This window comes from Salvelinus fontinalis, chromosome 19 (assembly GCF_029448725.1).
Source record: "Salvelinus fontinalis isolate EN_2023a chromosome 19, ASM2944872v1, whole genome shotgun sequence".
Classification (NCBI taxonomy): Eukaryota; Metazoa; Chordata; class Actinopteri; order Salmoniformes; family Salmonidae; genus Salvelinus; species Salvelinus fontinalis.
In genome coordinates, this window is record NC_074683.1 from 8,416,186 (window position 1) to 8,441,824 (window position 25,639).

The following is a 25,639-nucleotide window of genomic DNA, read 5'->3' on the forward strand; positions in this document are numbered from 1 at the left end:
TGTTGGCTCTCGAGGAACAGTTGGCCTCACATTTTAAAGGTAGATTTAGTAGACCTAACTCCCAGTTTATGTTAGCTCCCAGTTTATCAATTGTTTGTTTAAATAGCATTTATACAAGGTAGAAACATTGTTTCCTTGCTGAAAAATATATAGAATGCCAGTTTCAGTGAGAAGCATAGCAACATCAAGGCAACTTTGTAACAGCTGACCGTGTTTTTCTAATGCCAAACCCGCCCATTAGCCGCTGAGTACCTTTTTAACCTGTTTCTGCAGTGGGCTTAAACAGGGTCCACATAGAGCGTTTCTTGTTAGTCATAAACAAATCTACTTTGAAACAAAAGTATAGAGCATATCTTATACTAGTCTGTCTGTATGTGTTTTTATCCATAACAAGGCCTAGACGCCTTTTAGGTGTCAAAAACCTCTCAAATGTCAAATTGTGCTTTCTATCTATTCCTAGAACTTACTGTATATGACATCATTTGTATGGCAAAAATGATGTAGACAATACTTTTCATGTCATGAATGTTTGGGTTTTGGCCCATAAGTGGCTAAAAACCTCTCCAAATGTTTTACCTATTCACGAAATATACACTGAGTGAACAAAACATTAGGAACTGTCACGTTCCTGACCTATTTCTGTTAGTTTGTTGTATGTGTTAGTTGGTCCGGACGTGAGTTTGGGTGGGCATTCTATGTTTTCTGTTTCTATGTTGGTTTAAGGGTTGCCTGGTATGGCTCTTAATTAAAGGCAGGTGTTTGGCGTTCCTCTAATTGAGAGTCATATTTAGGTAGGTTGTTTTCACAGTGTTCGTTGTGGGTGGTTGTCTCCTGTGTCAGTGTTTGTTGCACCATACGGGACTGTTCGGTTTGTTTTTGTACATCGTCATTTTGTGTAGTCTATTTTCCCTGTTCGTGCGTTCTTCGTGTTTAATGTAAGTTCGTCGTCCAGGTCTGTCTACTCCGTTTGTTGTTTTGTTAGTTTATAGTCAAGTTCGTGTTTTTCGTCTTTTCTGTAAATAAATTATGTCATCACAACCCGCTGCGCCTTGGTTCCATAACTACTCCTCCTTTTCGGTTGAAGAGGAGGAGGACCACCGTTACAGGAACACCTTCCTAATATTGAATTGCACGCCCTTTTGCCCTTAGAACAGCCTCAATTAGTTGGGGCATGGACTATAAGGTGTCGAAGCATTCCACAGGGATGCTAGGCCATTTTGACTCCAATGCTTCCCACAGTTGTGTCAAGTTGGCTGGATATCCTTTGGATAGTGGACCATTCTTGATACGCACAGGAAACGGTTGAGTGTGAAAAAAAACAGCAGCATTGCAGTTCTTGACACACTCAAACTGGTGCGCCTGGCACCAACTACCATACCCCGTTCAAAGACACTTAAATATTTTGTCTTGCCCATTCACCCTCTGAATGGCATACATACACAGTCCGTGTCTCAATTGACTCAAGGCTTAAAAATCCTTCTTTAACCTCTCTCCTCCCCTTCATCTACACTGATGGATCAAGTGGCAAGATGCTGCCGACAGAAAGGGCAGCTCTGCTTCTAGCTCCTAAAAAACGTTGTAGTATTTCGTTTTTGTGTGTGTTATTTCTTACATTATAAGCCCAGGAATTGGTTTGTGTTATTACATACAGCCAGAAATATCTTTTAGATGTCAGAGTGGCGTTAACTCACCAGCATTACGACCAGGAATACGACTTGCCCAAATTGGACCCTTTGTTCGTACCCCCAGGGCAATTGAACTGATTCCAGAGGCTAATCCAAAACACTGCTGGCGGAGAAGAGGTTTTTGGGGTGGACTTCTAGTACGACTCAGAAGGCGCACACACCATCCACCGCTTCCAAGTATATTACTCGCTAATGTTCATCTCTTGATAATAAAGTAGACGAGCTCAGGGCGAGAATCTCCTCCCAGAGAGACATCAGGGATTGTAACATACTCTGTTTCACGGAAATATACTGTCTTTGTCCTTACAGCCAGCTGGGTTCTCAGTATATCGTGCAGACAAGAATAAAGAACTCTCTGGGAAGAAGAAAGGCAGGGTTCCATGTTTCATGATTAACCACTCATGGTGTGATTGTAATAACATACAGCAACTCAAGTCCTTTTGTTCACCTGACCTAAAATACCTCACAATCAAATGCCGACCGTATTACCTCCCAAGAGAATTATCTTCGGTTATAGTCATAACTGTGTATATTCTCCATCAAGCCGATACACTACAGCCCTCAAAGAACTTCACTGGACTTTATGCAAACTGGAAACCACATATCCTGAGGCAGCATTTATTGTAGCTGGGGATTTTAACAAAGCAAATTTGAGGAAAATGCTACCGATGTTCTACCAACTCATTGACTGTAACACTCACTCTGAGAAAACATTAGACCACTGCTACTCAGCTTTTCGAAATGCCTACAAGGCCCTCCCCCGCCCTCCCTTCTGAAAATCTGATCACGACTCCATTTTGCTCCTCTCTTCCTATAGGCAGAAACTCAAACAGGAAGTACCCGTGCTAAGGACTACTCAACAATGGTCTGACAAATCAGAATCCACACTTCAAGATTGTTTTGATCATGCGGACTGGGGTATGTTCTGGATAGCCTCTGAGAATAACATTGACGAATACACGGATACAGTGACTGAGTTTATCAGGAAGTGTATAGGACATGTTGTATGTAATGAGTCTGTGACTCAAATAGCATCTTGATAGACTGAAGGGGATGCTGTTGAATGACAGCAATCTGTCTTAGTGTTTCCCAGCATTAAGCAGAAGGATTTTCATAATTTAAAAAATAATACAGTTTATAAATTATGAAAATATGAAACATATTAATAAATGGATGCCTGGACACTAGATCGCATCTAAAGCAGGATCACAATTTAAGATGCCAAAATAAAATACTTTTCAGTAATTGTTTTCACTATCCTAATGTTGTTTTTGTTTTGTGTTTTCTGATTGTTTTAGTGCATGTATGCAACAAACTTTGGACAATGTACTTCCATAGGGCCGCCATCTCCAAAGTTTACTCAAAAAAGCAATAGTTCTGAACTGTGTTTGATTTAGATTTTGTTGTTTTAGTTATTTCAATTTTGTTTACTCTCTTTTAAACTTCCATTGGTTGAAAGCTATTGCTCAGTTATCACTTGGCTCATGTAAATTCTGTAGTTGCTCCTTTAAACCTCTTAATGCCAACATCCCCTTAGTTTTAACATTTTTCTCATGTAAATGTTGTAGCTAGATAAAATAATTAAATGCACAATTTAATTGGGAAATATTCAGTCTTTTCTCTTTTTTTCATTAGCATGCTGATGATTTCAAGTTGTATTGGATTTAGTTTGATCTGTTAAGACATACATGTTTGATCTGTTAAGAGATACATGTTTAGTATATTTAGTACATTTAGCTCAATTTTCTCAATGAGAAGCAAGTTCATTTAAAGTTATACACTGCCGTTCAAAAGTTTGGGGTCACATAGAAATGTGACCCCAAAATAACATTAAAATAACATTAAAATAACATCAAATTGATCAGAAATACAGTGTAGACATTGTTAATGTTGTAAATGACTATTGTAGCTGGAAACGGCTGATTTTTATTGGAATATCTACATAGGCGTAAAGAGGCCCATTATCAGCAACCATCACTCCTGTGTTCCAATGGCACATTGTGTTAGCTAATCCAAGTTTATCATTTTAAAACGCTAATTGATCATTAGAAAACCCTTTTGCAATTATGTTAGCACAGCTGAAAACTGTCGTTCTGATTAAAGAAGCAATACAACGGGCGTTCTTTAGACTAGTTGAGTATCTGGAGCATCAGCATTTGTGGGTTCGATTACAGGCTCAAAATGGCCAGAAACAAAGAACTTTCTTCTGAAACTCGTCAGTCTATTCTTGTTCTGAGAAATGAAGGGTATTCCATGTGAGAAATTGCAAGAAACTGAAGATCTCGTACAACGCTGTGTACTACTCCCTTCACAGAACAGCGTAAACTGGCTCTAACCACAATAGAAAGAGGAGTAGGAGGCCCCGGTGCACAACTGAGCAAGAGGACAAGTACATTAGAGTGTCTAGTTTGAGAAACAGACGTCTCACAAGTCCTCAACTGGCAGCTTCATTTAATAGTACCCGCAAAACACCAGTCTCAACGACAACAGTGAAGAGGCGACGCCAGGATGCTGGCCTTCTAGGCAGAGTTCCTCTTTCCAGTGTTTGTGTTCATTTGCCCATCTTAATCTTTTCTTTTTATTGGCCAGTCTGAGATGTGGCTTTTTCTTTGCAACTTTTCAATGTTGTTAATACACAAAGTAGCAAAAAGACAGATCTAATTTGCATATTCATAATGAGTTTGCAGTAAATTTGCAGCAACAGTAGAATGTTCGCCACAAGTTTCCCAGAAATGCCAATTTGCCACAACAGTTTGCCACAAAACTAATTTGCATGTGAAAATATTAGCTTGCTGCGAATTTGTGGCAAGAAATTTTGATACAAATTAACACTACCTCATTGTTGGAATATGAGGACATCACCACTGTTGGAACTGTATTAGAAATCAGTGTGTCAGGTCATGCCTTTGTAACAAGGACACCTATAACTTATGAATTTTAAACAAAACGCATAAGGCATCCCTGTTCTTGGGCTTGTTAGCATTAAGCCATCATTACTTGAAGTTGAGGCATTTGCGGTTCCTCTTCAGTAAAAGCTGTTGGAGGCTATTTTGTAAAGGACATTGCCGAAGTCAAGGATCGGTAGAATAGTCCGTTTTACGAGGGTATGTTTGGCAACATGAGTGAAGGATGCTTTGTTGCGAAATAGGAAGCCGATTCTAGATTTAATTTTGGATTGGAGATGCTTAATGTGAGTCTGGAAGGAGAGTTTACGTCTAACCATACACCTAGTCGTTTGTAGTTGTCCACATATTCCAAGTCAGAACAGGCAGGTGTGGGCAGCGATCGGTTGAAGAGCATGCACTTAGTTTTACTTGCATTTAAAAGCAGTTGGAGGCCACGGAAGGAGAGTGTATGGCATTAAAGCTCGTCTGGAGGTTAGTTAACACAGTGTCCAAAGATGGGCCAGAAGTATACAGAATGGTTTCGTCTGCGTAGAGGTGGATCAGAGAATCACCAGCAGCAAGAGCGACATCATTGATGTACACAGAGAAGAGAGTCGGACCGAGAATTGAACCCTGTGGCACCCCCATAGAGACTGCCAGAGGTCCGGACAACAGGCCCTCCGATTTGACACACTGAACTCTATCTGAGAAGTAGTTGGTGGACCAGGCGAGGCAGTCATTTGAGAAGCCAAGGCTGTTGAGTCTGCCGATAAGAATGGATTGATTGACAGAGTCGAAAGCCTTGTCCAGGTCGATGAATACAGCTGCACAGTATTGTCTCTTATCTATGGCTGTTATGATATCGTTTAGGACCTTGAGCGTGGCTGAGGTGCACCCATGACCAGCTCGGAAACCAGATTACATTGCAGTGAAGGTACGGTGGGATTCGAAATGGTCGGTGATCTGTTTGTTAACTTGGCTTTCGACGACCTTAGAAAAGCAGGGTAGGATAGATATAGGTCTGTAGCAGTTTGGGTCTAGAGTGTCTCCCCCTTTGAAGAGGGGAATTACCGCTTTACAATCTTTGGGGATCTCAGACGATACGAAAGAGAGGTTGAATAGGCTAGTAATAGGGGTTGCAACAATTTCGGTGGATAATTTTAGAAAGAGAGGTTCCAGATTGTCTAGCCCAGCTGATTTGTAGGGGTCCAGATTTTGCAGCTCTTTCAGAACATCAGCTATCTGGATTTGGGTGAAGGAGAAATGGGGAGGCTTGGGCAAGTTGATGTGGGGGGTGCAGGGCTGTTGACCGGGGTAGGGGTAGCCAGGTGGAAAGCATGGCCAGCCGTGGAAAAATGCTTATTGAAATTCTCAATTGTAGTGGATTTATCGGTGGTGACCGTGTTTCCTAGCCTCAGTGCAGTGGGGAGCTGGGAGGAGGTGCTCTTATTCTGCATGGACTTTACAGTGTCCCAGAACTTTTGGGAGTTTGTGCTACAGGATGCAAATTTCTGTTTGAAAAAGCTAACTGCCTGTGTGTGTTGGTTCCTAACTTCCCTGAACAGTTGCATATCGCGGGGACTATTCAATGCTAATGCAGTACGCCACAAGATGTTTTTGTGCTGGTCAAGGGCAGTCAGGTCTTGAGTGAACCAAGGGCTGTATCTGTTCCTGGTTCTACATTTTTTGAACGGGGCATGTTTATTTAAGATGGTGAGGAAAGCCCTTTTAAAGAATAACCAGGCATCCTCTACTGAAGGAATGAGGTCAATATCCTTCCAGGATGCCCGGGCCAGGTCGATTAGAAAGGCCTGCTCGCTGAAGTGTTTTAGGGAGCGTTTGACAGTGATGAGGTGTTGTCGTTTGACCGCAGACCCATTACGGACGCAGACAATGAGGCAGTGATCGCTGAGATCCTGGTTGAAAACAGCAGAGGTGTATTTGGAAGGTAGGTTGGTTAGGATGACATCTATGAGGGTGCCCGTGTTTACGGATTTGGGGTTGTACCTGGTGGGTTCATTGATAATTTGTGTGAGATTGAGGGCATTTAGCTTAGATTGTAGGACGGCCGGGGTGTTAAGCATGTCCCAGTTTAGGTCACCTAACAGCACGAGCTCTGAAGATAGATTGGGGGCAATCAATTCACATATGGTGTCCAGGGCACAGCTGGGGTCAGAAGGTGGCTGGACCAGTAACCTAAAGGTTGCTAGATCAAATCCCCAAGCTGACAAGGTAAAAATCTGTCGTTCTGCCCCTAAACAAGGCAGTTAACCCACTGTTCCTAGGCCGTCATTGTAAATAAGAATTTGTTCTTAACTGACTTGCCTAGTTAAAGAAAGGTAAAAAAATCAACAAGCCTATGCATAAGTTTGAAAATGCATATGCATACATACTACCTACCTCATCCCCATATTGTTTTTATTTACTTTTTTTCTCTTTTGCACACCAGTATTTCTACTTGTACATCATCATCTGCACATCTATCACTAGTGTTTAATTTGCTAAATTGTAATTACTTCGCTACTATTGCCTATTTATTGCCTTACCTCCTTACTCCATTTGCACACACTGTATATAGATTGTTCTATTGTGTTATTGACTGTACTTTTGTTTATCCCATGTGTAACTCTGTGTAGTTGTTTTTTGTCGCACAGCTTTGCTTTATCTTGGCCAGGTCGCAGTTGTAAGTGAGAACTTGTTCTCAACTGGCTTACCTGGTTAAATAAAGGTGAAATATTTTATTTAAAAAAAAGGTTACAGTTATTAAAATGTAGAACACTAAAGAGGCCTTTCTACTGACTCTGAAAAACACCAAAAGAAAGATGCCCAGAGTCCCTGCTCATCTGCTTGAACGTGCCTTAGGCATGCTGCACGGAGGCCTCAGGACTGCAGATGTGGCCAGGGCAATAAATTGCAATGTCCGTACTGTGAGACGCCTAAGACAGCGCTACAGGGAGACAGGACGGACAGCTGATCGTCCTCGCAGTGGCAAACCACATGTATCAACACCTGCACAGGATCGGTACATCCAAACATCACACCTGCGGGACAGGTACAGGATGGCAACAACAACTGCTCGAGTTACACCAGGAATGCACAATCCCTCCATCAGTGCTCAGACTGTCTGCAATAGGCTGAGAGAGGCTGGACTGAGGGCTTGTAAGCCTGTTGTAAGGCCGGTCCTCACCAGACATCACTGGCAACAACGTCGCCTATGGGCACAAACCCACCGTCGCTGGACCAGACAGGACTGGCAAAAAGTGCTCTTCACTGACTAGTCACGGTTTTGTTTCACCAGGGGTGATGGTCGGATTCGCGTTTATTGTCGAAGGAATGAGCGTTACACTGAGGCCTGTACTCTGGATCGGGATCGATTTGGAAGTGGAAGGTTCGTCATGGTCTGGGGCAGTGTGTCACAGCATCATCGGACTGAGCTTGTTGTCATTGCAGGCAATCTCAACGCTGTGCATTACTGGGAAGACATCCTCCTCCCTCATTTGGTACCCTTCCTGCAGGCTCATCCTGACATGATCCTCCAGCATGACAATGCCACCAGCCATACTGCTCATTCTGTGCCTGATTTCCTGCAAGACAGGAATGTCAGTGTTCTAGTCTAAATCCCATTGAGCACGTCTGGGACCTGTTGGATCGGAGGGTGAGGGCATCTCACAGTGGGGTAACATCTCACAGCAAGAATTGACAAATATAATGCAGTCCATGAGGAGGAGATGCACTGCAATACTTAATGCAGCTGGTGGCCACACCAGATACTGACTGTTACTTTTGATTTTGACCCCGCTTTGTTCAGGGACACATTATTCCATTTCTGTTAGTCACATGTCTGTGGAACTGTTTCAGTTTATGTCTCAGTTGTTAAATCTCATGTTCATACAAATAAATCAAATCAAAGTTTATTTTTCATGTGCGCCGAAACAACAGGTGTAGACCTTACAGTGAAATGCTTAAATATTTACACATGTTAAGTTTGCTGAAAATAAACGCAGTTGACAGTGAGAGGACGTTTCTTTTTTTGCTGAGTTTATTTTGATGACACATTTTTTATGTGATTTTCGATTGCATTTGCATTGCTGTCAGAGTGGTTAAAGAGACAATAGGGCCCTGAGTACCAGGCCATTAGGACCTGATGGTCGTTAGCAAGTTGGGTACTACTAAAGCATGTCCAGTGTGCATAAAAGGAGATTACCGCAACTCAACGGTCACGTGGATTTGTACTGCGGTCTTGACTCATGACTGCCCGTGTGACTGTAACACAGCCACTGCAACAGCCCTTGTCAGGAACCTTAGCCGAGTAGTTCGCTCAGGAATCCCTCTGTCTCCTACGGAAAGCAACCGGCATGCATATCAGGAGTATCTCTCCTCTCCCAGTAGCACAAGTTTGAGTTCATTGTTGTTGGGTTTACATTAACCTTTGCTAGAAGCGGTCTGTTTGGTGGCTTGTATGGGTTCTTCAGTCTGAAATGCACTAAATGTTCCATCCCTTTAATCTTGCAAGCTATATCAAATTATATTGTTTTATGGACACTTACATTTTGAAAGTTATTTTATACTCAGCGATGAAGAATTGACAATGGAACACAATGTCGTCATAACAAGATCTAACATTGCTTTGTCCTCTCTTTCATGTTATGCTACCTGCATGCTGAGCATGGGCGGCACCTGGCTAACCCTTGTTCAACACCGATGCTGGCAACCAATGACAAGATCCTGGAACTCCTCACTGCTCTGGTTCCTTTGTCAGCGCTATGCGTCAGCTCTGAGCTATGGGCTGCACACTCCTGCATCGGCGCTGCTTCTCATTGGTCAAGGCTTGACCCTCAAGATTATGGGCCATAATCTTCTACTGCCTACAATGTTTCACTCTGAGAGCGTGGAGCCTACATGAGTTCCGGCACTAATTACTAATATGGTCATGATTGCGTCATCCATATGGTCCAGTAACTAGGTTGCTTTTGTTCTGCATCGCATCTGATACAATATATAACACTGTTAGCTCAGGTGGGTGGCTGGCACCCAGCAGTGCATTTATTTTGCAGGTGGTTGCTTGGGCTCATACGTTTAAAATTCTCATGCACAAATGACAGCTCATATTGCTCAGCAAGACCACCTGGCGGTGGATCTATATTGCAGGTGGTTGGCTGTTTTCATATGTAGAATATCCTCATGATCCAAGATGACAGCTCATCTTGCCTCATCGAGGGTACCCGGTGGTGCGTCATATGTGAAATAGTCATACGGCTGCATTAGCTCATGCTACCCATAGTTAGTACGTACACATAGGCCTAGTAGTCAGTCATGTATGGTAGAATGACCTTCGCTGGTCTATTGAGAGCTCTTAAACGGTGCATTCTGTCATACACATAGTTAATCAGCTGGCTGTAGTTATAATATCATCTTCATATTTATTTATTTTATTTTATTTTACCGTTATTTTACCAGGTAAGTTGACTGAGAACACGTTCTCATTTGCAGCAACGACCTGGGGAATAGTTACAGGGGAGAGGAGGGGGATGAATGAGCCAATTGTAAACTGGGGATTATTAGGTGACCATGATGGTTTGAGGGCCAGATTGGGAATTTAGCCAGGACACCGGGGTTAACACCCCTACTCTTACGATAAGTGCCATGGGATCTTTAATGACCTCAGAGAGTCAGGACACCCGTTTAACGTCCCATCCGAAAGACGGCACCCTATACAGGACAGTGTCCCCAATCACTGCCCTGGGGCATTGGGATATTTTTTAGACCAGAGGAAAGAGTGCCTCCTACTGGCCCTCCAACACCACTTCCAGCAGCATCTGGTCTCCCATCCAGGGACTGACCAGGACCAACCCTGCTTAGCTTCAGAAGCAAGCCAGAAGCTTCGCTTGGGCTGTGAACTATCCTGAAGGAGCAGAGCCCTAACGCCAAACCATGCATTTTTTCTGATAAATGGTTAAACTTACACGTGATTGTGTTCTTTCTGAAATAATATACACTGATTGTACAAAACATTAGGAACAACTTGGCTGGATGTCCTTTGGGTGGTGGACCATTCTTGATACACACAGGAAACCGTTGAGTGTGAAAAACAGCAGCGTTTCAGTTCTTGACACACTCAAACCGGTGCACCTGGCACCTACTACCATACCTTGTTCAAAGGTAGTTCAATCTTTTGTCTTTCCCATTCAACCTCTGAATTGTGCACATACATAACCCATGTCTCAATTGTCTGAAGGCTTTAAACCTGTCTTCTCCCCTTCATCTACAATGATTTGAAGTGGATTTAACAAGTAACATCAATAAGGGATAATAGCTTTCACCTGGATTCATCTCGTCAGTCTATGTCATGGAAAGAGCAGGTGTTCATAATGTTTTGTACACTCAGTTTCTGTTCAAATTTCATATTTAAATGGCAGAGAAGAATATGGAGTGATTTAAGTGTCGACAGAAATTGTATTTGAATTCATTGTTTTTTAAATTGTAATGCACAAATTGAATAGTTAAATTCATAAATTGAACTTCTATTTAATGATTTGAAACTGAATTGAATGAATATTGCATTCCGTTTTTTTTTTTTTTGAGATTCTTCCAAGTAGCCACCCTTTGATCTTGATGACAGCTTTGCACACTCTTGACATTCTCTCAACCAGCTCATGAGGTAGTCACCTGGAATGCATTTCAATTAACAGGTCTGCCTTGTTAAAAGTTCATTTGTGGAATTTCTTTCCTTAATTCATTTAAGCCAGTCAGATGTGTTGTGACAAGGTAGGGGTGGTATACAGAAGATTTCCCTATTTGGTAAAAGACCAAGTCCATATTATGGCAAGAACAACTCAAATAAGCAAAGAGAAACGACAGTCCATCATTACTTTAAGACATCAATCCGGAACATTTCAAGAACTTTGAAAGTTTCTTCAAGTGCAGTCAAAAGAAAATATCAAGCGCTATGATGAAACTGGCTGTGAGGACTGTGAGGACTGCCACAGGAAAGGAAGACCCAAAGTTACTTCTGCTGATAAGTTCATTAGAGATACCAGCCTAAGAAATTCCACCCCAAATAAATGCTTCACAGAGTTCAAGTAACAGACACATCTCAACATCAACTGTTCAGAGGAGACTGCGTGAATCAGGCCATCATGGTCGAATTGTTGCAAAGAAACCACTACGAAAGGACGCCAATAATAATAAGAGACTTGCTTGGGCCAAGAAATACGAGCAATGGACATTAGACCGGTGGAAATCTGTCCTTTGGTGTGATGAGTCCAAATGTGGCAATGTTTGGTTCCAACCACCGTGTCTTTGTGAGACACAGAGTAGGTGAACGGATGATTTCTGCATGTGTGGTTCCCACGGTGTATCATGGAGGAGGAGGTGTGGTGGTGCTTTGTTGGTGACACTGTCTGTGATTTATTTAGAGTTCAAGGTACACTTAACCAGCATGCCTACCACAGCATTCTGCAGCGATACGCCATCCCATCTGGTTTGCAATTAGTGGGACTGTCAATTGTTTTTCAACAGGACAATGACCCAACACACCTCCACGCTGTGTAAGGGCTATTTGACCAAGAAGGACAGTGATGGAGTGCTGCATCAGATGACCTGGCCTCCACAATCACCCTCGGATTAGTTGGACCACAGAGTGAAGGAAAAGCAGCCAACAAGTGCTCAGAATATGTGGGAACTCCTTCAAGACTGTTGGAAAAGCATTCCAGGTGAAGCTGGTTGAGAGAATCCCAAGAGTGTGCAAAGCTGTCATCAGGGCAAAGGGTGGCTACTTTGAAGAATCTCAAATATAACATAGATTTTGATTTATTGAACATTTTTTTGGTTGCTACATGATTCCATATGTGTTATTTCATAGTTTTGTTATCTTCACTATTCTTTTACAATGTAGAACATAGTTCAAATGAAGAAAAAACCCTTGAATAAGTAGGTGTGTCCAAACTTTAGACTGGTACTGTATATTCAATTTCAATATTGTAGATATTGCAATCCTTGTCTGTGTATCAAGTTTACAAACCATAATTTCAAGTGCACCAAAGTTTAAAATATTCTTCTGTTGCATTCAGATTCTGTTTTCAAATTCAGTTCTCAAAATTGATATTTGTGCATCTAACTTTCTCACTCATCTTTATTCATGATTTATTCAGGACCTTCCGTAATCATGTTAGCATGTGTGTTTAGTGTTAAGTAACATATTTTATTCTTAATTACAATAAAAGTGACTCCAAAATGACACAATACATTATTTTCCATAAATGTATATTTGGCACAAAATTATCTGAGACAACTTAACAAACAGTAAATACATCCAACATGTTTGTAGATTAACAAGCTTGATGTAATCATTGTGTGCTATGAATATGGGACCAAATACTAAACTTTGGAAGACTTTAAGTGAATTTGTCCAAATTATTTTTGTCCCCTATGTACAAAAAGTGCTGTAGTTTCGAAACGGTTCAAAATTAATGGATGAAAATAACCTCAAATTAAACCTGACAGTCTGCACGATAGTCATTAGTCATAGTCATAGTCATAGTCATTGTCATTGTATAATTTCAAATCCAAAGTGCTGGAGTACAGAGCTTAAACAATACTTTTGGAGCTCACTGTAGTTGAATATCCCTGTGTAGCAGAGCCTGGGGAGAGGCCACTGCCATGGACTTGAGATAGGAGGGATTTCAGGGTACAAAGGCTCAGTGAGGCAGAGTAAACAGTTCAAACATAGCTTACATAACTTAAAAACAGAAATGCTCAAGAAGAAGGAACTTAGACTCTAACCTCAGTAACAAAAAACGTTGTCCCCAATTGAAACGATAACAAAGCAACACCCCACCTCTGATTTGGTAAAAAACTGAGGGATGGGACTGGCGCGGTTGTATAAGTTGGTTAACCCACTTATACAACCGCATGCATGTGTCAACCGCACCGTGATCTTTAAGACTGTAACATCTGTAATACATTATCATATACAATCTCAAAGTGCAGCAAACTTTGTCCCTGTTTTACGCTTTTAGGGTTATGAAGGCTGTAACATCTGTAACTAATAAACGTATACAATGTCCAGAGTTCAGCAAACTCACTCAGCCTAGTTATTACAAATTAGTACAAATAATAAAAACCTACGTTTGAACTCTGCCTCACTGAGCCTATGTACCATGAAACCCCTCCTAGCTCTGGTCTGTGGTAGTGGCCTCTCCCCAGGCTCTGCTACACAGGGATATTCAACAATATTCTTATGGGGGCCAAATTGTGTTTGTTTGTCACGCTCCCTTGTAATGTGTCCTGTGCGGCTTGTGAGTATCGTAAAGGGAAACAGAAGGCATGTAAATGCTCCATAGTCTCAGCTTTCAGGCATGGGGTCATAATAGCTGGCAAAGTACCAGGATGTTGGTTTGAATCAGAAAAACGAACCTGAACGCATTAGAGAAGTTGAATATATAAAACTTTGCTCAACTTGAAATGATGATTAAACTTCATACACAGACCAAGAATGCAATATCTACCGTATTGAAACTTAATACAGAAATATTTCATTTGAATATTGAATTAAATAGAAATGACATTTTAACAACTGAATTCACTATTCATTTCATTATTTAAATAGAAATTCAATTTCTGAATTCATTTATTCAATTTGTGCATTACCAATGCAACATCTTAATAACATTTGTTTTATGGAAATACACATACAATTTATGTTGGCACTAAAATCACTCCATAGAAGTAGACCAAGATGTCATACCCTCCAAGTTTTTGTTTAAGTTGTTGGGAAAGTGGTCAAAGTGGCTGATTTGTGTCAAAAGTTAGAATGTTTACAGTGAGTAGAATGTTGGTAGTCATGGGAGTTTTCAACAATGGAAGCTTTAGAATGTGGAAGAAACCCGATTTCCTTCAGTCGATTGCCCGAAGCGTCCTCTAGTGGCCTCCTCTAGTGGCCTCCTCTAGTGGCCTTAGGGGTGGAATGTTATTCATATTTTTCATAATTTCATAATTAATAAACATACTTTTTTTCAAACGCAGAAAATCCAGTGTTTTAATGTCAAACTTTTTTTGTTATATTTCAGTCTTCTGTGATGTTTATAAAATTTAAATATTTGGATGCAATCTCAAAATGGAATACATTTCAACTCTATATTTAACATGGTACAGATGTCTTATTTTTTAAACTCATAACCATGTGTGAGGTGTATACTTTTGTTTCAAATTTGTTTAAGACTACCAAGAAGCACACTGTGTGACCCTGATTTAGCCAACTGCAGTGAAAGGTTAAACGGTTCAAGACTTACTTTTGGTGTGAGGTTTTATGCTAATTTATGCACATGTTTATAGTTATAGTTGATAAAAAGTTTTAAAGAATTTGAAGTTGGGAAAGTGGTCAAAGTAACTGATTTGTGTAATAAGTTACATTGTTTACAGTGAATAGAATAGAATGTTGGGTGTGATGAATGCTGAAGAAATCCCTTTTTAATCCTGACATTTTTATTCACCTTCATTTAACCAGGTAGGCCAGTTGAGAACTTGTTCTCATTTACAATTGTGACCTGGCCAAGATAAAGCAAAGCAGTGCGACAAAAACAACAACACAGAATTACACAAAAACAAACGTACTGTCAATGGCGTGCGTACTGGTAGCGGAATCAGGTGCAGGAGAGCAGAGAGTTGTGAACAGGCGCATACTTTATTTAGGCAGGAGAAACCAACAGACAAACGCCACTGTGTCAAAACCTCGAGCCAATTTGCAAAAGTGCAAAACGTGCAAACAATCACAATAATTATGTTCAAACAAATAAACATACCTCGTGACTAAACACGGAAATATACAAACACCAGTCTGGCGCGTCAAAATTGATACATAACACAAACCAATTTCACACAAAGACATGAGGGGGAACAGAGGAATAAATACATGTAGTGTGATTGGGGAATGAAAACCAGGTGTGCAGGGAACAAGACAAAACAAATGGATTTATGAAAAATGGAGCGGTGATGGCTAGAAAGCTGGTGACGTCGACCGCCGAACGCCGCCCGAACAAGGAGAGGAGCCGACTTCGGCGAAAGTCGTGACACGTACAGTCAATAACACAAAAGAAGAGAAAAAACAGAAAAATCTAGTGCAGTGTGTGCAAATGTAGAAGACTAGGGAGGTAGGCAATAAATAGAGCCTAGAGGCGAAAATAATTACAATTTAGCATTAATACTGGAGTGATAGATGTGCAGATGATGATGTTTCAAGTAGAGATACTGGGGTGAAAAAGAGCAAGAGGGTAAGTAATAATATGTGGATGAGGTAGTCGGGTGTGCTATTTACAGATTAGCTGTGTACAGGTACAGTGATCGGTAAGCTGCTAAGACAGCTGATGCTTAAAGTTAGAGAGGGAGATATAAGACTCCAGCTTCAGAGATTTTTGCAATTCGTTCCAGTCATTGGCAGGAAAGGTGGCCAAAGGAAGTGTTGGCTTTGGGGATGACCAGCGCAATATACCTGCTGGAGTCCGTGCTACAGGTGGGTGTTGCTATGGTGACCAGTGAACTGAGATAAGGCGGGGCTTTACCTAGCAAAGACTTATAGATGACCTGGAGCCAGTGGGTTTGGCGATGGATATGTAGTGAGGGCCAGCCAACGAGAGCATACAGGTTGCAGTGGTGGGTAATATATAGGGCTTTTGTGATACAATGGATGGCACTGTGATAGACTACATCCAGTTTGCTGAGTAGATTGTTAGGGGCTATTTTGTAAATGACATCGCCGAAGTCAAGGAACGGTAGAATAGTCAGTTTTACAAGGGTACGTTTGGCGGCATGAGTGTAGGAGACTTTGTTGCGAAATTGGAAGCCGATTCTAGATTTAATTTTGGATTGGAGATGCTTAATGTGAGTCTGGAAGGATAGTTTACAGTCTATCCAGACACCTAGGTATTTGTAGTTGTCCACATATTCTAGGTCAGAACCGTCCAGAGTATTGATGCTAGTCGAACGGAAGGGTGCGGGCAGTAATCGGTTGAAGAGCATGCACTTAGTTTTACTAGCATTTAAAAGCAGTTGGAGGCCACGGAGGAGTGTTGTATGGCGTTGAAGCTCGTTTGGAGGTTTGTTAGCACAGTGTCCAAGAAGGGCCAGTTGTATACAGAATGGTGTCGTCTGCGTAGAGGGGGCTGAGAATCACCAGCAGCAAGTGCGACATCATTGATATATACCGAGAAAAGAGTCAACCCGAGAATTGAACCCTGTGGCACCCCCATAGAGACCTGACCAGGTCGACACACTGAACTCTATCTGAGAAGTAGTTGGTGACCCAGGCGAGGCAGTCATTTGAGAAGCCAAGGCTATTGAGTCTGCCGATAAGAATGCGATGATTGACAGAGTCGAAAGCTTTGGCCAGGTCAATGAAGACAGCTGCACAGTACTGTCTTTTATCGATGGCCGTTTAGGACCTTGAGCGTGGCTGAGGTGCACCCATGACCAGCTCGGAAACCCGATTGCATAGTGGAGAAGGTACGGTGGGATTCGAAATGATCAGAGATCTGTTTTTTAACTTGGCTTTCGAAGATATCAGAAAGCCAGGGCAGGATGGATATAGGTCTGTAACAGTTTGGTCTAGAGTGTCTCCCCCTTTGAAGAGGGGGATGACCATGGCAGCTTTCCAATCCTTGGGGATCTCAGACAATACGAAAGAGAGGTTGAATAGGTTAGTAATAGGGGTTGCAACAATTTCGGCAGATAATTTTAAAAAGAGAGGGTCCAGATTGTCTAGCCCAGCTGATTTGTAGGGATCCAGATTTTGAAGTTCTTTCAGAACATCAGCTGTCTGGATTTGGGTGAAGGAGAAGCAGGTGGGGTTTTGGGCAAGTTTCTGCAGGGGGTGCTGAGATGTTGGCCAGGGTAGGGGTAGCCAGGTGGAAAGCATGGCCAGCCGCGGAAAAATGCTTATTGAAATGATCGATTATCATAGATTTATCAGTGGTGACAGTGTTTCCTATCCCCAGTGCAGTGGGCAGCTGGGAGGAGGTGTTCTTATTCTCCATGGACTTTACAGTGTCCCAAAACTTTTTGGAATTAGTGCTACAGGAAGCAAATTTCTGTTTTGAAAAGCTAGCCTTAGCTTTCCTAACTGACTGAGTATATTGGTTCCTGACTTCCCTGAAAAGTTGCATTTCGCTGGGGCTATTCGATGCTAATGCTTAACGCCACAGGAAGTTTTTGTGCTGGTCAAGGGCAGTCAAGTCTGGGGTGAACCAAGGGCTATATCTGTTCTTAGTTCATTTAAAAAAAAATTGGGCATGCTTATTTAATATGGAGAGGAAAGCACTTTTGAAGAGCAACCAGGCATCCTCTACTGAAGGGATGAGGTCAATATCCTTCCAGGATACCCGGGCCAGGTTGATTAGAAAGGCCTGCTCGCAGAAGTGTTTTAGGGAGCGTTTGACAGTGATGAGGGGTGATCGTTTGACCGCGGACCCAGTACGCACGCAGGCAATGAGGCAGTGATCGCTGAGATCCTGGTTGAAGACAGCAGAGGTGTATTTAAAGGGCAGGTTGGTTAGGATGATATCAAAGAGGGTGTCCATGATTACAGATTTAGGGTTGTACCTGGTAGGTTCCTTGATGATTTGTGTGAGATTGAGGGCATCTAGCTTAGATTGTAGGATGGCCGGGGTGTTAAGCATGTCCCAGTTGAGGTCACCTAACAGTACGAACTCTGAAGATAGATGGGGGCAATCAATTCACATATGGTGTCCAGGGCACAGCTGGGGGCCGAGGGGGTCTATAACAATCTGCAACGGTGAGAGACTTGTTTCTGGAAAGGTGGATTTTTAAAAGTAGAAGCTCAAATTGTTTGGGCACAGACCTGGATAGTATGACAGATCTCGGCAGGCTATCTCTGCAGTAGATTGCAACTCCGCCCCCTTTGGCAGTTCTATCTTGTCAGAAAATGTTATAGTTAGGGATGGAAATGTCAGGATTTTTGGTGGCCTTCCTAAGCCAGGATTCAGACACGGCTAGGACATCCGGGTTGGTGGAGTGTGCTAAAGCAGTGAATAAAACAAACTTAGGGAGGATGCTTCTAATGTTAACATGCATGAAACCAATGCTTTTACGGTTACAGAAGTCAACAAATGAGAGCGCCTGGGGAATGGGAGTGATGCTGGGGGCTGCAGGGCCTGGGTTAACCTCTACATCACCAGACAGAGGAACAGAGGAGTAGGATAAGAGTATGGCTAAAGGCTATAAGAACTGGTCGTCTAGTGCATTTGGAACAGAGAGTAAAATGAGCAGGGTTCTGGGTGCGGAAGAATAGATTCAAGACAATGTACAGACAAGGGTATGGTAGGATGTGAGTACAAAGGAGGTAAGCCTAGACATTGAGTGACGATGAGAGGTTTTGTCTCTAGAGGCACCATTTAAGCCAGGTACGGTTACCGCTTGTGTGGGGAGTGGAACATAAGGGCTAGCTAAGGCATATTGAGCAGGGATGGAGGCTCTACTGTGAAATAAGGCAAAAATTACTAACCAAAGCAGCAATAGACAAGGCATATTGACATTAGGGAGAGGCATGTGTAGCTGAGTGATTATAGGGTCCAGTGAGTAGCTAGACGAGCTGGAGGCAAGGTGATTCAGACAGCTAGCAGGCCCGGCCATGAAAGTGGATGGAGGACAAAAAAGAGGACAAAAAGTTAAATATTTTAAAAAGTATACAAGCACACTCTTCCAGACCAGTCTACACTTTAAAAGTTTGAACGGCATCTCTATCTTAAATGTTGTAAGAGGAGTAGCGTTGTAAAGAATAATAATAACTAGATGGTAATTGTACATGATGTACAATTGGTGGGACTTGCTTTAACTCTTTAAAAGTATTTTTGTGGTAGTGGTAAAAATGTAAATGTTGTAAAATTGGTCCGATTACTTTGATAGACTACTATATCAACCATATTACTTTGGATTGTGAGTCAGTTAGATCACAAAAATGTCTAAACTACAGTTGTTGCGTGTGAAAACGAAAACAAGAAAGACATAAGACAAAGTGATCTTCTGTCATAAAATGGGAATAAAGCCGAGGATCATGTGGACAACACTCTTAGGAAAGCAAAGCAACTCTCATTCAAGCTGTGGGTTTCACAATTGATTTTTGTAAAACGTTCAGCGTAAATTAAGTTTGATTTCAGTTGAATGATGATGTAATGATTCAAAAGTTTTAGGCTATTGAATGTAGACCTACTGACAGCTAGCTGTTGTTGTATCTAATAAATACACTCTTCAGGCTAACAGTGATCACTGAAAAGTACATTTCCTGAAGAAAATGTGGTGTGTTGGCTAGCATGTTTTAAAGTATGTATGGTTTTGAAATACGTTATAGCAGTGGTAGTTTTTGCTGTGGTAATGGTGGTGACTGTTTATAGTTGAAAAAGTAGGTAGATGAAAAGTTAGGACAGCCTGAACATATCAAAGTTGGTGCTGGTGTATCCAGCTTGAACGATTCAAGGGTTACTTTTGGTGAGTTTTATATTATGCAAATGTCTATCGTTTTAGTCTGAAAAAAACATACAAATTTGAAGTTAGGATAGCCTGAACATGTGAATGTTGGTTTGGTGTCTTTAACTTCAATGCTTCAATAATTATTGTTGGTGAGTTATTTTGTGCACATTTACAGTGCCTTCAGAAAGTACCCATACCCCTTGACTTAATCTACATTTTGTTGTGTTACAGCCTGAATTCAACATTACTTTTATTTGAATTCTCACCCATCTACACACAATAAGTATTCACACCCCTAAATCAATATTTTGCAGGAGCTCGTTTGACAGAGATTACAGCTGTGAGTCTTTCAGGGTAAGTCTCTAAGAGCTTTTCTCACCTGGATTGTGCAACAGTTGCCTATTATTCTTGTAAAAAATTCTTCAAGCTCTGTCAAATTGGTTGTTGATTATTGCTAGACAACCATTTCCAGGTCTTGCCATAGATTTTCAAGTAGATTTAAGTCAAAACTGTAACTCGGCCACTCAGGAACATTCACTATCTTCTTGGTAGGCAACTCCAGTGTAGATTTGGCCTTGTGTTTTAGGTTATTGTCCTGCTGAAAGGTGAATTCATCTCCCAGTGTCTTGTGAAAAGCAGACTGATCCAAGTTTTCCTCTAGGATTCTGCCTGTGCTTAGCTCCATTCCGCTTCCTTTTTATCCTGAAAAACTCCCCAGTTCTTTACGATTACAAGCATACCCATAACATGATGCAGCCACCACAATGCTAGAAAATATGGAGATTGGTACTCAGTAATGTGTTGTATTGGATAACCCCAAACATAACACCTTGTATTCAGGAAAAAAAAGTGAATTGCTTTGCCCCATCTTTTGCAGTAATTTAGTGCCTTGTTGAAAACAGTGTGCATGTTTTGGAAGATTTTTATTCTGTTTCATTGTAACGGTCATCGTTGCATGAAGAAGTGGGCCAAAGCGCAGTGTGGTAAGTGTTCATGATTTATTAATAAAACTGACCACTAACTAACAAAAACAACAAAGAGAACGAACGAAACCGAAACAGTTCTGTCTGGTGCAGACACAAAAACAGAAAACAACTACCCACAAAGACAGGGAAAAGGCTACCTAAGTATGGTTCTCAATCAGAGACAACGATAGAGAGCTGCCTCTGATTGAGAACCACACCCGGCCAAACACACAGAAATAGAAAACATAGAACACAAAACATAGAATGCCCACCCCAACTCACGCCCTGACCAAACCAAAATAGAGACATAAAAAGGATCTCTAAGGTCAGGGTGTGACAATCATCTTCCTTCTTTTCACTCTGTCAGTTAGGTTAGTATTGTGGAATAACTACAAAGTTGTTGATCCATCATCAGTTTTCTCCTATCACAGTCATTCAACTCTGTAACTGTTTTACAGTCACCATAGGCCTCATGGTGAAATCCCTGAGCGGTTTCCTTGGGGGGTTTGTCAGACCTCTTCACTTTTCCCATATTTTGTTGCGTTACAGCCTTATTCTAAAATTGGGGATTTACATTATGCACTGTGTATTAGGCCCTCGCACAAAGTGTTACATGTCTTCATCTTGGAATACACATTTTGTGGGCAGAGGAGTAAATATAATATATTTGTGTGTGTATTGAAGTACATTTATTGACATTTGGTGTAACTCTGTCTCTGTATGTTTGCCTTTTGTCTGTAATCAGCCATAGAGCCTGTAGCTCCTAACAGCACTGCTCCAGTGTTGATTTTATTTCCTGTCGGTGACTATAAAGCAGTAGATTAAGCCAAAGCTTTAGGAGGAAGTGCAGTGCTTCTAATGTTGAATCATTCTCCGATTGCGTGTAAGAATGGTATCATCCCTCCGACTCCACAAGCCACAGCCACACTAAACAGGACTTCCTTGGATAGGAAGTGCTTCTGCTTTGATCACTTCACTGGGGACAACTATTACGAAGGTAGATGGGTTCCTCTCTGGGGGTGATATACTGTAGTATTCACTGTGATGTGAGATCCTTATATTATTACTGTGATGGTGTGGATATTTAGTTGGTTTTGGGGCCAGTAAACTTTTGGCATAATTAGCTTGTATGGTGTAGGCTAATTCCCATTTGTCTGAGGTATACATAAAATTTTCAATGATTCGAAGACCTTTAGAATAAGCACAAATGATGCTCTTTTGCTGGATTTGTCACTTTCTGGAGATTTTACTTCCAATCTCAACGTTGTGAGCCATGCAATGGTTCCTCCTGTGGTTTTAAGCATTGTGCCCATTCATCTTACTGGGTTATTGAGCCTGGAATCAACTGTTTTTCTTCCGCTCCCTGCCCCTCTCTCGCTCTACCTCTCTTCCACTCCCCTTCACCATACCCTCACCCTCTGCATCCCTCTTACCCCCTCCTCTCCCTCTGTCTTTCCCTCCCTCCCAGGCTCATGCTGATAAAAAAAATATATCTGCAGACAGCAGGAGCACAGGCACGCCTGACTCTCTCTCAGACATCCCTCCCATGTGATCTCACAGGCTTCCTCCCTCCACTCCAGTCAGGATCCAGCCTTTCAGCCGGCAGCAGCTAATGAGTCTTTGTGTGGCTAGGGTGAGTAAGACAGAGAGGAGGAGTTAGAGAGGAAGGGAAAGGGATAGTTAAAGAGAGAGTGCCTATCTTCATTTAACAATAAACATATGGTACCGGCAGTGGCAGTCAGGGCTGGGAAATGTACAAGTCTCTCTGTGTCTCTCCCTATCTCTCCCTCTCAGCCGGCACTCGTGCCCTCAGAGTTGCAGGGTCGCAGTAAGTCAGTGGACTAAAGCAAAATGGGAGCCCTTTATTTATCATGTTTCACCTCTTTTTGAGTGCTTCATTTAGATTTTGCTCCCAAGTCTCACTGTGAGAAGGGGGTCAAAGGAGACGGAAAACACGCCAGTGGACACAGGTCAGTCGTTTCTACCAGGGTTGGCACAAAGTGCACCCTTATGTATTCCTTTGCAGGACCTGATGTGTCATGACTTGCTACAGATGCTGTGGGCTTGTTAGTATTACATGGGATGAGAGCTTTCACGGTGTCTCTCTCCATATAGCAGATCTGCAGTGTGAGTCTTGTGTGTCACCTCTGTGTATGGTGATTTGTGAACCTTATGAATGGGGAAAACGTTGTCCGTTTAACTCAGAATATGAGTGTGCCACCGCGGGCTGTGGATACAGTTCCTAAAGGAATACAGTTGGTTTGTACATGTGTGTGCGCTCAGTGAAGCCAGCACAGGGAGGGGCTTTGCAAGCAGGCTTTTGCTGCATTATTTCTCCCAGCATTTCTCATGCACCGTTGTGTATTCCCAGCCTTGATTAGTTAGAACACAACAGTGGAGGAGACAAAGAAAGAACTGCATGATGTAGAGGAGGAACGAGCGCTGTTCTCTGGCTTGTGCTGTTAGAAGTGGAGTCTGCTTACATGAACCACTGTGTTACAATACAGATGATGTTACCCTGTCCGGATGGATCTATTTTGGGATAGCTACAGTGTGAAATAAAACATCATGATCCTTGTTCATACAGAAAGTTCTATTTGTGTGCCTTTGGATTCTGTGTGAATTTGGTAATAGGATATTTATCTTGTTATATTCTTAATTTGTGTGATTTCCTCAAAAATGATTATCCTCAATCTATATTGTATTCATGTGTTTTCAGATGTAGTGCTGCGGTGACATTTATGCTTCACAGACATAGGGCTGGAGGAGTATCACTGTGAAATCACTATTTGTGCTAGTATATTAGCATTTCCATGGAAACCACTTTGTCTATCAAAGAATAGTGCAGCATCTGCTGAGGGCTAAGAATACGAATGGTTTTCAACAATGGGGAACTACTTAAAATAATGACAAAATAGACTTACATTGTATGGGCCATCCCATTTGTAAAATGGAACTCAAATGTACGTACTATTTTGTATTTTTCCTGAATTACATGGAGCATTGTCCAACTTCCTAGTTGGACACCTGTAGAAAAAAAGGTATTAACCCTCTTATGCCTTTTTACATTTCCTCCATTGATTATAGTCTACATCAAAAGGCTCAGTAGGTTACAGGAAACTGCTCAATGTCCTTGACATTTACGGTGTTTCATTTTCACACCGAATGACCCAAAAGGTGGATGAAAGTCTTTCAAGTTTTTCAATTATCTTACCATTCAGGCAGTCTTTGATAGTTGCGTCATCTGTGCACCCTTTGATGCTAAATTATAAGGTCCAGTGACCATTCTAGACTGATTCAATATTTCATGAATGGAAATGCTGATAGGTTTTGGATCAAGGTATGGTAGAGTTTGTTGTGATCCATTAAAGTGACAATGGAAAAGAATGATTGGCGTCAACAGCATGAGTTGCCTACTGTACATGCAGCGGGTGCCTCACATTGATGCCTCACATTGGACATTCCACAGTGCAAGTTACTGTAGTCGACGTTGAATCTCCTCCAGGGGCAAGCAGACCTATGTTCTTAGCAACTACCACACATGGTCAAAATAAAATGTCAAAGTTGATTTAATGTACAATTTTAAGGCAGCCATCTGCAATGGGATTGTGAGTTGGCTTAACATTTTGGCATATAGATGAACAAACATACATTCTTAAATTAAATTGCATGTTCACTCAACTTTGAATTATAGGTTGAGTGAACAATGAACAGACAATATAACTTGAGAATTTATTCTACCTTTAATTATTACATATCTCATAAGGCCTTTCTTTGAGTGCCTAGTTGAAACTCCTGGTTAACAGGCTATATCAAGACTGCTATTATGCTGCCTTGCAAAGTGATGCGTAATTCCTATTGGAATCCAGCCATAGTGAGGATATCTAACAATTTGAACTTTTTTATTTATATTTATTTATTTTTTAATTTTATCCCCTTTTCTCCCCAATTTCCGTGGTATCCAATCGCTAGTAATTACTATCTTGTCTCATCGCTACAACTCCCGTACGGGCTCGGGAGAGACGACGGTTGAAAGCCATGCGTCCTCCGAAGCAACCCAACCAAGCCGCACTGCTTCTTAACACAGCGCGCCTCCAACCCGGAAGCCAGCCACACCAATGTGTCAAAACAATGTTTGACAGTTACAAATTAAGACTTCTTAAAGTCAGTAGCCTAATTTGGCACTTAGTATCTGTGTAGTTGACTGATGAGCCTGCTCTTGTTTTGATTGGTTTAATTGCACCATCTGTCAGAGTTTAATGGCTGTCATTGGTGGCTGCTCTCCACTGGCGTCACATGTAGTGGTCTGCTGTGTAGTGGCATTGGGGAGGATGAGGGACTCAGAAAGGGGCTGTATCCCGAATGGCGCCCTATTCCTAATGGCACCATATTCCCTATCTAGTGCACTACTTTTAACAAGATCCCTACTATATAGGGAATATGGTGCCATTTTGGATGCATCCCAGGGTCTTTCCTCAGTCTCTGTGACACTGACAGCTAAACACTCAGGTTCCTTTATTCAGCCAATAGCACTTTACAGCCCTCTGGGTGCTCATCCCGGTCCACAGGAAAATGTTCACTTTCTTTTATAGAAGGTATAACCATGTCACTCATAATTTCCCCCTAAATA

At 41.8% G+C, this 25,639-nt stretch overlaps 1 protein-coding gene across 4 annotated transcripts in view; it reads left to right on the plus strand.

The window, feature by feature from the left end:
* Positions 1 to 25,639, plus strand: part of csrnp3 (cysteine-serine-rich nuclear protein 3) — a 69,483-nt gene that overhangs the window by 31,293 nt on the left and 12,551 nt on the right. The window contains exon 3 of one of the 4 annotated variants that reach the window (XM_055870627.1): positions 22,478 to 22,979. The exons of 1 other annotated variant lie outside the window; for it this stretch is intronic. The gene's annotated coding sequence lies outside the window, so the exon portion shown is untranslated. Of the gene's footprint in view, positions 1 to 2,502; positions 2,604 to 22,477; positions 22,980 to 25,639 lie in introns of all 4 variants that reach the window. 2 more of the 4 variants (XM_055870629.1, XM_055870630.1) reach the window with 2 other exon arrangements.